Below are 12,138 nucleotides of genomic sequence, written 5' to 3'. Positions count from 1 at the left end.
CAGTCAGAGTCTTTATTTTTTGCGTCCTGGGAAAGTACATCTCACACACATCACACACAAGTCGATACATTATTGGAGACATCATCTCCTGTCCATCGATTCCCACAGAAAGCTTTGGTTAAGCACTTTTAATAAGATAATAAGAAAATGTACTTTTCACAGTTTAATTCACTCCATCAGAATTTTATTAAACCACTAAGAAATACAGCTTCTGCATGAGGCCTGACAAAACTAGGCCTAGACATTCGCCAAGTTAAGGCCTACAATTAGTAAGCTAAAGCTTAATTTCATAACCCTAATTTATGACATATTATTACATTAATCGAGTACATTTTCAAAAATTCATAAGTATTAATCATCAATTAGTACATTTCGTGAACACTGGTGGCCATTCTTTGAGGTCACAATTTCAAATGTGTGCATTATTTTTCTACGTTATTTCATTTTCTATATAATTCAATTATTCAAAATACATAAACACTCATTAATAATTTCTAATTAAGACACCTGCTTCAGCAAGTCCATTAAGTTTAATCACAGTCAGTGACAGCCTCTGAGGAGAGAAGAGGACTGTATTCTTGATGCAGTTCTAGAGGTAGATCAGAATGGCACTTTTTTTAGAAAGAGAAGTGAATGGCCCTTCTGTATCATTTTTGGGTTGATGCTGGTGCTACCCATTCTACAATTAGTGGAAATTCTGAACCTACCCCTCTTAGAAAAAAAAGTAAAATAGTAGGCTTCAAATAAACAAGTAGTTAATAAGTTGTCAGCAAATGTTCTGGTAATATAGGTTCAGCAATAAACAAACAAGAATTCATGATATGATTAGTGAAACTAGTCCTGTATTTTTGTTGGGCCGTGACCTACTGTGTAAAATGAATTGTTTTATTTATTGTACACTGGACGGTGTCTACATTCAGACAAAGGATCCAAATGCAGAACTGAAAGTGAAATCACAAGATGTGAAAAATCGTACTCACAAAAGAGAACATACTTCAACATTTAAGACACCGAATGAAAAGATGCGTTTGCTACTTTACTGAAAAAGATTTTGTCCTAGTTAAATGCAGTAGAGGGGGAATGGCTTGCTCAGTAAGCGTGGAGGACGCACTCTGAAAAGCTCCGCTACTTGTTCAGTTTATCTGGCAACATCTGACTGGGACTGGAACAAGTAACCTCACCCAGCAGTTCCCCAAGTACCCCTCTGTTAACATGAAGCCCCAACAACCATTAAAGGGAGATGGAAGAGGCTTGAGAGCGGTGCCGCTGCTGAAGGGGGTGGGGAGGTGTCAGAACTGCCCCCTTTTGCCGAGTGTGGTGTGGAGATGTGACAAACCAGGTCCTCCATGGAGCAGAAACAAGCATCCTAGGACCAGTTTAAGGGTATCACCTTTCATCAGCTAGGCTAGCTTGAATCCAGTGGCGCAGTGAGCACGGGACCCACGTCTGGGCATACCCTTCCCACTTGGGGTGACAAATGCAAAAAGAACAGATGATGGACAGAATGCTGAACAATGCAAACATTCATCCCCAGTCACAAATATCTGGGTTAAATCCATTGTTTTTTTGCTCACCACTCCACCCCAGTTTGGACCTAGCCATATACAAATTAGTCTTGACCCTGTTCCTCATGGGAACAGTCCAGCCTGAACTGCCAAGCCAGGTACTGCCTGAACCAGAAACAAGCATCCTAGGACTTGTTTCAGGGTATCACCCTTCATCAGCTAGGCTAGCTTGAATCCAGTGGTGCAGTGAGCACGGGACCCACATCCAGGCATACCCTTCCTACTTGAGGTGACAAATGCAAAAAGAACAGATGATGGACAGAATGCTGAACAATGCAAACATTCACCCCCAGTCACAAAGATCTGGGTTAAATCCATTGTTTTTTTGCTCACCACGCCACCCCAGTTTGGATCTAGCCATATGCAAATCAGTCTTGACCCTGTTCCTCATGGGAACAGTCCAGCCCGAAAAGCAGTTACCCCAGAACCCCTCTGTTAACATAAAGCCCTGCCAACCATTAAAGGGAGATGGAAGAGGCACGAGAGCGGTGCCGCTGCTGAAGGGGATGGGGAGGTGACAGAAGTGCCACCTTTTGCCGAGATGGCATCGGGTACCGAGCCGGCATCTGTGGTTTCCAGGTCGCAACAGTGACTGAAGGAGGTGCATGTGCAATGCGCTCACTGCTGCAGACTAGTCGCTCCCGTCCAAACACCGGTAAGGCCTGGGGCACCGCATTCTAAAAATCAAAGTGCGTGGCACAGCACCCGACAAGCTGCCCCAGGGTACTGGGAGGTAAGAGTGCTTGGACAGGACAGATACATTAGCACAGTCGAGGCTCCCTGCTGAGTGCAAGCAATTGGAAACTGATACAGTGCTTATGTTTTTTCCCCTGCCCTCAAAGGGCCTACAACTAATGGAACAGTATGCTACCAGGCCTCATTAATGGTGAGGTATCACCATTGAGCAACAAAAGATAGCAAAATGACTGGGGCACAGTATTCACTACTCCAGCAGAAAGGTTAATGCAGATAAGCCTCAAGCACATCACCCCACAATTGCTTTTTAACTAGTGGCTTCCAGCATAAACACAGACATTGATATTTCACCTCCCACCTAATGCATGGGGCTGCTTGTGCTGCTGCACCTTGAGCCATTGTGTGGTGCAGACAAGCGGGCCCTTTTTCGTGCATCTATGTAACCTACTAACTTATGCTATTGGCAGCCAACAGAAGGTTATTAGCCCTTGAAACAAATATATGACCAAATTGACCCCCTATTGCCACTGGCATATTGGAAGTGCACAGTAATCTTTTAACTCTTGGCACTTTGGGGCTGCTTGTGTTGCCATGCACCATCTTCTGGGCGCGACCTGGCAGGTGGGCCCCTGAGTGGAGCCAGGAGTGTGTTGTGGACTGACTGGCCGCAACCCGAGGTAATCGGTTGACCAAGCGCTACCACTCAAGGATCAACCTTGAAACCCCTCACAGAACATGACCGTCAGGAAAGGGATGCGGGATCCTCAGATATTGCAACACCCCCACTCTCCATAAGCAATAAACTTGATACTGTGTTTGCGGCAGTGGAGAAGATTGGCACCACTCTTGAGACCACAAGAACCTCCCTGGAAGGCAAAATGACTGCAGTGACATCACATCTGACGCTGTTACATGTTTATCACCGAAAACTTGCAAAGAAAGTATGCACCACTGAATTGACACTTGAGGAACTGAAACCGTGAGCTTGGGATCTTGACTTATCGTTGCAACAGATAGTGGACCGGGTGAACATTCTGGAGCGCAATATACAGGCTACGTTCTTGACGCAACAACATGTGCATAGTGGGCCTTCCGGAGGAAACAAAGGGATCGGATAAAGTTGCATAAGTAGAACAATGGCTGTGACAACTATTTCCCATGGATCCAATCCCCGACCATTCCTGTTTCGCCTATTGCACCACAGAGACAGAGATGCTGTACTACGCAAGGTACGGAAGCTAGGCAAAATTGCTGTGGATAATACCAAAGTAATGTTTTTTCCTAACTATACAATAATGATGCAACAGCGTCAGGACTCCTTCCTTGCAGTTAAACTGAAACTTTGTGAAATGTATATTTGATATGCTCTCCTCTTTCAGTACGACTGGGTGTGGCAAACAAGGGCAAAACGCAATTCTTTAGCACCCTGGAGGAATCATGGGACTGGCTGGACTCAACAGGACATTCCAAAGCAGATCGTCCCAACCGCACTGGCACTACATCACATGTCAGGAAGCTCTGCAATGAAGAGGCAGATGTTCCCAAAAACAGCAATCACCACAGCTAACAAATGCACCCAGACAGGAACAAGTAATACAGCAAAGGCATTAAGCTTTACAAAAGACTGCAGGAGTTAGTGAGATAAATTGCCACTCTGAGATGTATGAAGAATTGGACAAGTCAATCAGTGACAATGGATCTTCTATTACCTAGATCTCTGGGGTGGACTCTGCACCCCCCTCCGGATATCACACCGCAAATGGCAGATGACATTATCTGATACATTGTCTGCATGAATGCAAGTGCTCATAGTCCCCTTGTCACAAAAAGGTATACTCATACAGGTGGCCCTCTAAGTATGACAGGCACATTTTTTCCCCTTTCCTCATTTGCAATGGAATGGGGGGGCAGGAAAGCAGGGACACACCTGTCTAGGGGCATCCCATCACAATGTATGCACCCCATACCTTCTAACTACACACATCATAGTGGCATCACAGCAGTGTTGGTACTCACCCCCTGGTGGCTGCTGTGCTGCCTTCAAGCTCCAATCTAAATCCAGATAGGCAACCGCCAGTATGCGGGTCATTAGTGGGGGGTCAGATTCCGACTGGCACCCCTCCCTCATTGGAAGACTGTCCCCAGCTGGGCCCTTCCGGTCTTTCTTCAGTGGGTGCTCTGCCGGTTGTAGACCCCCAGGGTCCGCACCTCCTTGCCCATAGCTTGCCAAAGACCTTATTTCTGATGGGCGCTGACCTGCGTGGGACACACAGAGGAAAGAAACAGATGTTAGTGTGGCTGCCCCATACACAAATGTCATGCCAGTTCTATCTGTCTATCTGTAATGGAGACTTGCAGATAGACAATAGCCAAGACAATAACGGACATACACACTACGGGTAACCAATCACACAGCAACAGAAACGCCTACAAGCATCCAACACAATCACACACTTTTCAGATGTAGAGAAATCAACTCACCTGGTCGGCCATACAGCTTTGCATACAGGGGTAAGACCCCGTCCACCAGCTTGTCCAGCTCCTCTGCGATGAGAGCCTGGGCTCGTTCCCCTGTAGCACGTGCCATGTCAATGACCAGAGTCAGGACACAGCAGCATACGCAGTGAAGTTGTTGCCTTGCATAGGTGCAGAAGTCAAGTGGCAAGGGCATGGCAAAATGGCGGTATATACCGCGGCAGTGTACACCGTCACCACCGGTGGTGATCATGATCGGCCCTGCTTTGCCACTGACACCAACGCTATCCAATGATCAGGCACACAGCCTACCGCCATGACAACTAACGCCAGCTGAATTAGGTCACTTCCTTCAAAACACCACCTGCAGGTCAGGGGGCTACCATTTTGCACCCACCACGCCTTCAATGTATTTCCTGTGTCCCAGGCCATGGCTCCATTAAACCTTCCGTCTTTCAAATATAGATTGAAGTAATGCCCCTCCTCTTATTATCTAAGGATGGGAATAGTGCCTACACTATGATTAAATGAAACATCCACACCTCAATAAACATTACCGTGACAGGATTACCACGTCCCTCGTGTCTGTGTGAGGGCCAGTAGTGTTGCTAGTACAAGATCAATAGAGGAACATTGTCATTGGATTGAATGTTCCAACTCAATGTGTATTTCTTCCACCCCCATCGGTACAGACCATTTGGAGGGCTCCATCTGTTTACAGCCACCATGGAGAAATGTCACATTATCATCTATTACTGGCTGAATTGAGCAGCAATCTGTGAACTATGTGCACAAATGGAGGCTGATCTGATGGCAGCTAATAGGAATCCTCATGCCATACCTACAACTGTGCAGGTACTATCTGTGCTACATTTTTTGGCTACAGGCTCATTCAAAGTGACAGTGGGCATGGCATCTGGTATGTTTCAGCCAAGGTTCAGCCACATCCTGTCCAATGTTTTGAATGCATTCGTCCAACACCTGCAAAGCTATGTCCAGTTTCCCCAAAGGGATGATCTCGCCACCATAAAGTATGGATTCTATGATTTTGCTAATATCCCCCATGTGCTAGGTGCCATTGATGGTACCCACATAGCCCTCGTACCCCCAAGAGCCAATGAACAGGTGTTCATAAACTGTAAAAGTTATCACTCAATAAATGTCCAATTGGTGTGTCTTGCTGATCAGTACATGTTAATGCAAGGTTCTCTGGATTTGTCCATGATTCCTATGTCCTGAGAAACAGCAGTGCACCACAGATCATGGGACAACTACAGGGGGACAGAGTGTGGCTCATAGGTGAGTGTGTATGAGAATGTATTAATTACTTACCTGACAGTAAGGCTGGATGGAAGTTTCAATTGTGTGTTCTGAACCTTTTTTTCCACCTTTCCAGGGGATTCTGGGTACCCAAACATACAGTGGCTACTGACACCTGTGAGGAATACCAGGACAGATGCAGAAATCCTTTATAATGAGGCACATGGTCGCACAAGGAGGGTGATTGAGAGGACCATAGGACTCCTGAAGGCAAGATTTCATCGCCTGCATCTCTCTAGAGGAGCCCTGTGCTATGTCCCAGACAAGGTGTGTCAGATGGTGGTGGCCTGCTGCATGCTGCACAACTTGGCCCTGAGGAGAGCTATACCACTTCTGGAAGAGGATGATGCTGCCCACCCACGCCTGCCACCTCAGACGATGGATGAGAGTGATGGAGAAGAAGAGAGGGGAGACATCAACTCCAGAACCCAGCTGATCCGGCTATTCTTCCAGTGAATATCATGTACATTTGGTATTGTGCATATGGCTTTACTGGTTTGATTCAGGGTGACTGATGTACTATGTACCAACACAGTGCTGTGTGTCCTTGGGTATGTGTCAGTAAGGTGTTTTGTGGAGGCCAAATCTGAGGTACAATCCAGTATTAAAGTGTGTGTTATGTTATTGAGGACACCTCATACTTGTCTCCTTTCTGTGTTGTTAGTGTTTTGTATCAACATCCCTCTGATAGGCTAATTATCTGGAGCTGTTCTTTGTGTTTCTTTGTTATACATCATTTTATTTTGGACAGGGAAACACATCTGTGGTGGCATCTTTCTCTTCATCTACCTCTGGTGATGGGTACTGGAACCAGAGTGCAAATCTACATCACTGTGTAAGAGGAGTAGTGCTAGTTAACATGTAGGCTATAGTATTGAGGACCTATGTGATAGTTGTGCAGACTCCCCATGCTTTTTCTGAATTGTGTGTGTCTGTGCATCTTTAATGGAGATTTTGAAGTGTTTTGTCAGAAGATGACTGTACTGAATTGTAACATTTCCCTTGCTGACAGATGCTGCAGTGGTGTCATTTGCCAGTGATGTGCCCACTGATTGAAGACACAGATGACTGGAACAGCTATGGAATTAGCAGTGTGACATACTTCATACACTACAGTCTGTTAGTGGCCCTTCTGTTGAACATTTGGCATTATGATGGAAACAGGATCATATATACACATTTACATTTGCTTGAATATAGTAAATAAGGACAGAAATGTGCTAGTGTTGTTATTTGAAAATACAACATATAAAAGTGATGGGATAGTGAAAAGGAGTGGGAACATGGTGAACATCATACTCAGGTACTACTCCACAGCAGTTGGTAGCGCAGGGGCAGAGTTCACGGGGCCAGTGGTGGATGGGGATATGGCAGCGGAATGTCAACAAGGTGGCTCATTGGCACACAAGGGAGACAGTTCAGGGCCACTTCCTGGCGGTGGGCTTGGTCTTGGCTGTTGTTTCACTGGATTGTCTGGGTCTGAGGCCACGTTTGTGAGGGGGAAGCTGTGCTGCAGGGGGAGGGGTACTGGTATCCTGTGAGTCCTCAGGCAGTGCCACCAGTCCACTAGTTGCTGCAGATGTAGATGGCAGGGCAGTGTCCTGGCTAGTGGAAGGGGCCTGCAGGTGGGTGGAGGACTCAGGCAGGATGTTGGTCTGGCGCTGCAGACCCCTCCAATGGAGGCCATGGTAGCATTGAGCTGTTTCCATTGCTCCATGACCTCCTGGTGGTGTGCTACCTGCAGTCTGTGATTCTCCTCCAAGGTGGCCAGGATCTCGCCCATCCTGTCCTGGGAATGGTGGTATGCTCCCAGGACCTCAGCAATGGCCTCCTGGGCAGCAGCATACCTCCTTGTGCCACCCCCTTGGGCCACTGATACCCTCCTACTAGCTCTAGCCCCTTGTGCCTGTCCCCTGCACAGGTCTGGCTGCCCCACTTGCACTGGACCCTTCATCGTCCTGCCTGGTGGTGGGTGGAGAGTCGGGACCCTGTACAGGTGGGCAGACAGTCCGTGGCCTGGAGACACTGGTGTGGGGGCATTGGGCGAGAGCTGATGGTGGTGGCTGGGTGGTAGGGATGTCGGTGTCCTGGGTGGGGCTTCTGTGGGGGGGCTGTCCAGGAGTGTGGGATGGGCCAGGGATTTCCTCTGCATTCTCCTGAGTGGGGCCTTCATCTTCAGTTGGAGGACTGTCACTTCTTGGGGTATCCGTCCGTGTGGCATGGGTGGTGGTGCCTGTGTGTGAGGGGGTAGAGATGTGGGTGTTCTGCACTTTCATGTGCATAATGGTGTGTGTGTTAGTGTTGTGGCAGTGCTGTATCGGATATGGCATTGGCAGTACTGACCCTAGATCTAATATGGGTAGTATGGATATTTGTCTGGAAGTTGATTGCATCTATTTTGTTTGTATCCTGTTTACTTCTCCCTATACAGTCATTGCCATTTCCCTTGCAGCACTGGTCACCAGTAGTTGGTGGATACATGTCCCATGTACTAGCATGCTGGGTCCCATTGTGTGTATTTTTATACAGATGGTAATGGAGTGGTGGTGCGTTATGGGTGTTGTAGTGCTACTAACATTACATGCAGGGTTTTTTGTCTGTGCCCAGGGGGCAGGATAGTGATTAGTATGGAGGTTTGTGGGAATGCAGGAAGTTGGGTAGGGGTGTCTGGATGTTGTGGGCTGGGTGGGGGATGGGGTTATAGTGGTAGTGAGAGGGGTGGGGTGAGACATGCATTACAGATGTGGTGACTGATATGGTATTGTAGTAGACTTACCCGAGTCCAGTCCTCCATGGAGTCCAATGAGGCCCTCCGAGTCCAGGTTAGCCAAGACCCTCTCCTCCCAGTCGGTGTATTCGGGGTAAGGAGGTGGGGGACCACCGCCGGTCTTCTGTACTGTGATGTTGTGCCTAGATGCCATGGAACGCACCTTACCCCGCAGGTCGTTCCATCTCTTCCTGGTGTCATCCCTTGTGTGCTGATGGCTTTCCTCAGCATTGTCCTTGTTGACTATCCTCTGCCATAGCTCCATCTTCCTGGCCAAGGGAGTATGCTGCACCTGTGCCCCGAATAGCAGTGGCTCGACCTTGAGTATTTTGTCCACCTTGTTCCTTAACTCCCTCTCAATGAAGTGGGGGTGCTGAGGGGGTGCCTGGTGTGTATTGTGGGTGGTGAGTTGGGGACGGTGCTGTTGTGTGTTTTGGTGTGTGGTTTGTGATAGTGGGTGTGCAGTGTTGGAGTTTTGTTAGTGGTTTTCTGGGTGTGACTTGTGTGATGGTTGGTTTGGTGTATGGGTGTTCGGGTGTCACTCTCGGTCGTGAAATGGGCGTAGCAAAGGAATGTGGGGTGTGTAGGTGTGTGTTTTATAGTGATGTTTATGGGTGTGTGAAGTGTGTGGATTTGTGTCAGGTGTGGGCCTTTCAAAATAGCCAATGTGTGCTATAGTTGTTGGCAGGTCCCATTGCTGACCGCGGAGGGCCTTACCGCCAATGATTTTTCCCCATCCAATGTCCGCTGCGCTGATTTGTGCATCATTATTTGGTGGGTGGGGGGGTTGTATGCGTAGCAGTGGTGGGGTGATGTGTCAGGCATTTCCGCCATCGTTGGCCCTGGTGGTGGGTGGAGGATGTCAGATTTTTGGCGGACTGTCTTTTTGGCATCATTATAGGGCAGGATGCATTCCGCCACCATTGGCGGTGTTCTGTCGACCGTCAAATGGCTGGTGGCGGTCTTTCCTGCCAGGTTCATAATGACCACCTAAGTCTCTTGCTTCAGTCCCTCCACAAAAGCACAACAAGTGCCATTATGCTTCTGGTGACACTATGATGACTCCCTGCATTTGGGGGAAGTACACCTCTCAATATGACCCAGTTTAATATACTCACTTGGAATGTGACGGGCATGCACACACCGTCCCGTCAATACTCTGTATATTCTTACCTGAAAAGATGAGCCACACACATAGTGTTACTACAGGAGACTCACCTTATCCATTCTGAAGCCCTCAAGATGCAGAGACGTTGGCACGGGAAGATATTTCCCACAAATTATTCTACTTAGAGGGGTGCTGCTGTGGGTTAGACCCGGGACCCCGCTCATAGTTGATGACACGCTAATGGATCCAGAGGGGCGTTTTGTACTGGTGAAAGGCCAGCTTGATGGTCACGCCATTCTACTTGGCTATATTTATGCCTCCAACACAGAGAAGACAGTCTTCTAATACACACTCTCCATGGTATCCATGGAATCCATGGTGTGTCACTCCATCAGGATAGGACATTTCCTATCCTGATGGAGTGACACACCATGGATTCTTTGGGGGATTTTAGCAGTGCCCTTGACACTGGCCTTGATCGCTCCTTCACCCAACTACCCCACACAGCCACAACCAGAAACACCCAAGCATTGACTGATTGGCTCCACCAATGGCAGTTGGTTGATTTTTGGCGGGCCCACATCCCAGTCATAAAGGTATACTCTCTTCACTAAGTACCACACAACCTACATATCTGTACAGACAGATTTGTTGGAGCACCATCACTGCTACAGACTATTACAAGCATGGAATATATGGGGCGCAGCCACTCTGATCACTACCCTCAACTAATACAACTACATTGGTTCACAGCCCCTCCCCCATCCCCATATGGCATTTATAGCCTGCATTACTGTAAGGCCCCCCCATTGAGAACTTCCCTTGGGTCAACGATTTCTGAGTATTTTGATAATAACATTAACGCAGCATTCAGTAAACTCAGAGTGGGATGCCATTGAGGTGACATTGCGGGGACACTGCTTGGGAATGCACAGTAACATGAGACAGGTGATTAATAGGGACCTCTCAAGATTGGAGAACACACTCCTAGATCTAGAGACGTGGGCAGCTTACAATCCCAATACTACACACGAGCTAACAGATGCACGCTGCAAACATACTACCATATTGGAAAGATTGCATTGTCTTAATTATGCTGCGCACTCAGCACGCACACATGCAGCAGCTGACAGAACTTGATGACTACTGGCATGGCTCATCAAGCAGGATCAACCAAGACACCTTAGTAAATCATCACATTTTGAGACAGGCACCATCCTCCATGCGCAACAAAAAATTCATAAGGAACTGATTCGGCACTACACTAGCTGCAGCCGCAGCAAATCTCAAGTGGTGACAGAAACAGAGGGGGGAAGTAAAAAAATTAAAAATAAACTTACTTTACCACTGTTTCCGTCTCCTGCCTCCTCACGCTCCTCTTCCCTCTGTGTGATGTCCCAGCATTCACTGGGACAACAGAACAGGCGCCCCAGCAATCCTGGTGCTGCTTTCATGTTAAGCATTGCCTGAGTGGCTCAGACTGCCCCTCAGACACATCCCTGGGGCCTGTGTAGTTTCTCCAGTCTGGCTGTTAAACACAGCCGGGCTGGAGAAACCTAAGTGCGCATGTGTGTTTTGCCGGCCTGAGACAGCCGTCCAAACACACATGCACCCATAGGTGCACTCTCTCCTTTTCCCCCCTCCCACCTCCAGTGTCCAAGCCCCACCCCTCCATTTACTGCTGGCTGAGCCACCAGATGAAAAATAAAACAATAGTGCAACTATTGTTTTATTTTTCATCTCCTGGCTCTTGGCCGGGGGGCGACGCTCCTTTGCCATAGCGAAGGAGCTGCCCCTACACCACACGCGGGTATACCAGTCCTAGGTGGTCACGAACTCTGAGGCATATGCCTCCTCCTTTACTGACTTCCCCAAGCATAGCATTGCAATGGAGCAGCGTGAAGAACTTGATTGTCCCATTATGCTGTTTGAAGTAACAGAAGCGATCAGGGCATTGGCCACTGGCAAATCCCCTGAACGAGATGGCCTGCCTACTGAGCTATACAAAGCTTTCATTCCTGAATTAGCCCTGCAATTATTAACAATGTATGAAGATGCTTTAGCTAAAGGCAGTCTTACTGCCTCCCAAAGAGGCAACTGTCATCTCCTTGCCCAAACCGAATAAAGATCCCCTGCTCACCAGTTCCTACCGACTATTGGCTGTACTTAATACTGGTTATAAGATACCTGCGAAAATACTTGTGGAA

At 47.8% G+C, this 12,138-nt stretch overlaps 1 protein-coding gene across 1 annotated transcript in view; it reads left to right on the top strand.

The window, feature by feature from the left end:
• Positions 1-12,138, top strand: part of ANKRD29 (ankyrin repeat domain 29) — a 585,479-nt gene that overhangs the window by 408,049 nt on the left and 165,292 nt on the right. The gene's annotated exons all lie outside the window — the stretch shown is intronic.

The sequence above is a fragment of the Pleurodeles waltl genome, chromosome 2_2 (assembly GCF_031143425.1).
Source record: "Pleurodeles waltl isolate 20211129_DDA chromosome 2_2, aPleWal1.hap1.20221129, whole genome shotgun sequence".
Taxonomy (NCBI): Eukaryota; Metazoa; Chordata; class Amphibia; order Caudata; family Salamandridae; genus Pleurodeles; species Pleurodeles waltl.
The sequence above is the reverse complement of the archived record's forward strand: the minus strand, read 5'-3'. Positions and strand labels throughout refer to the sequence as shown.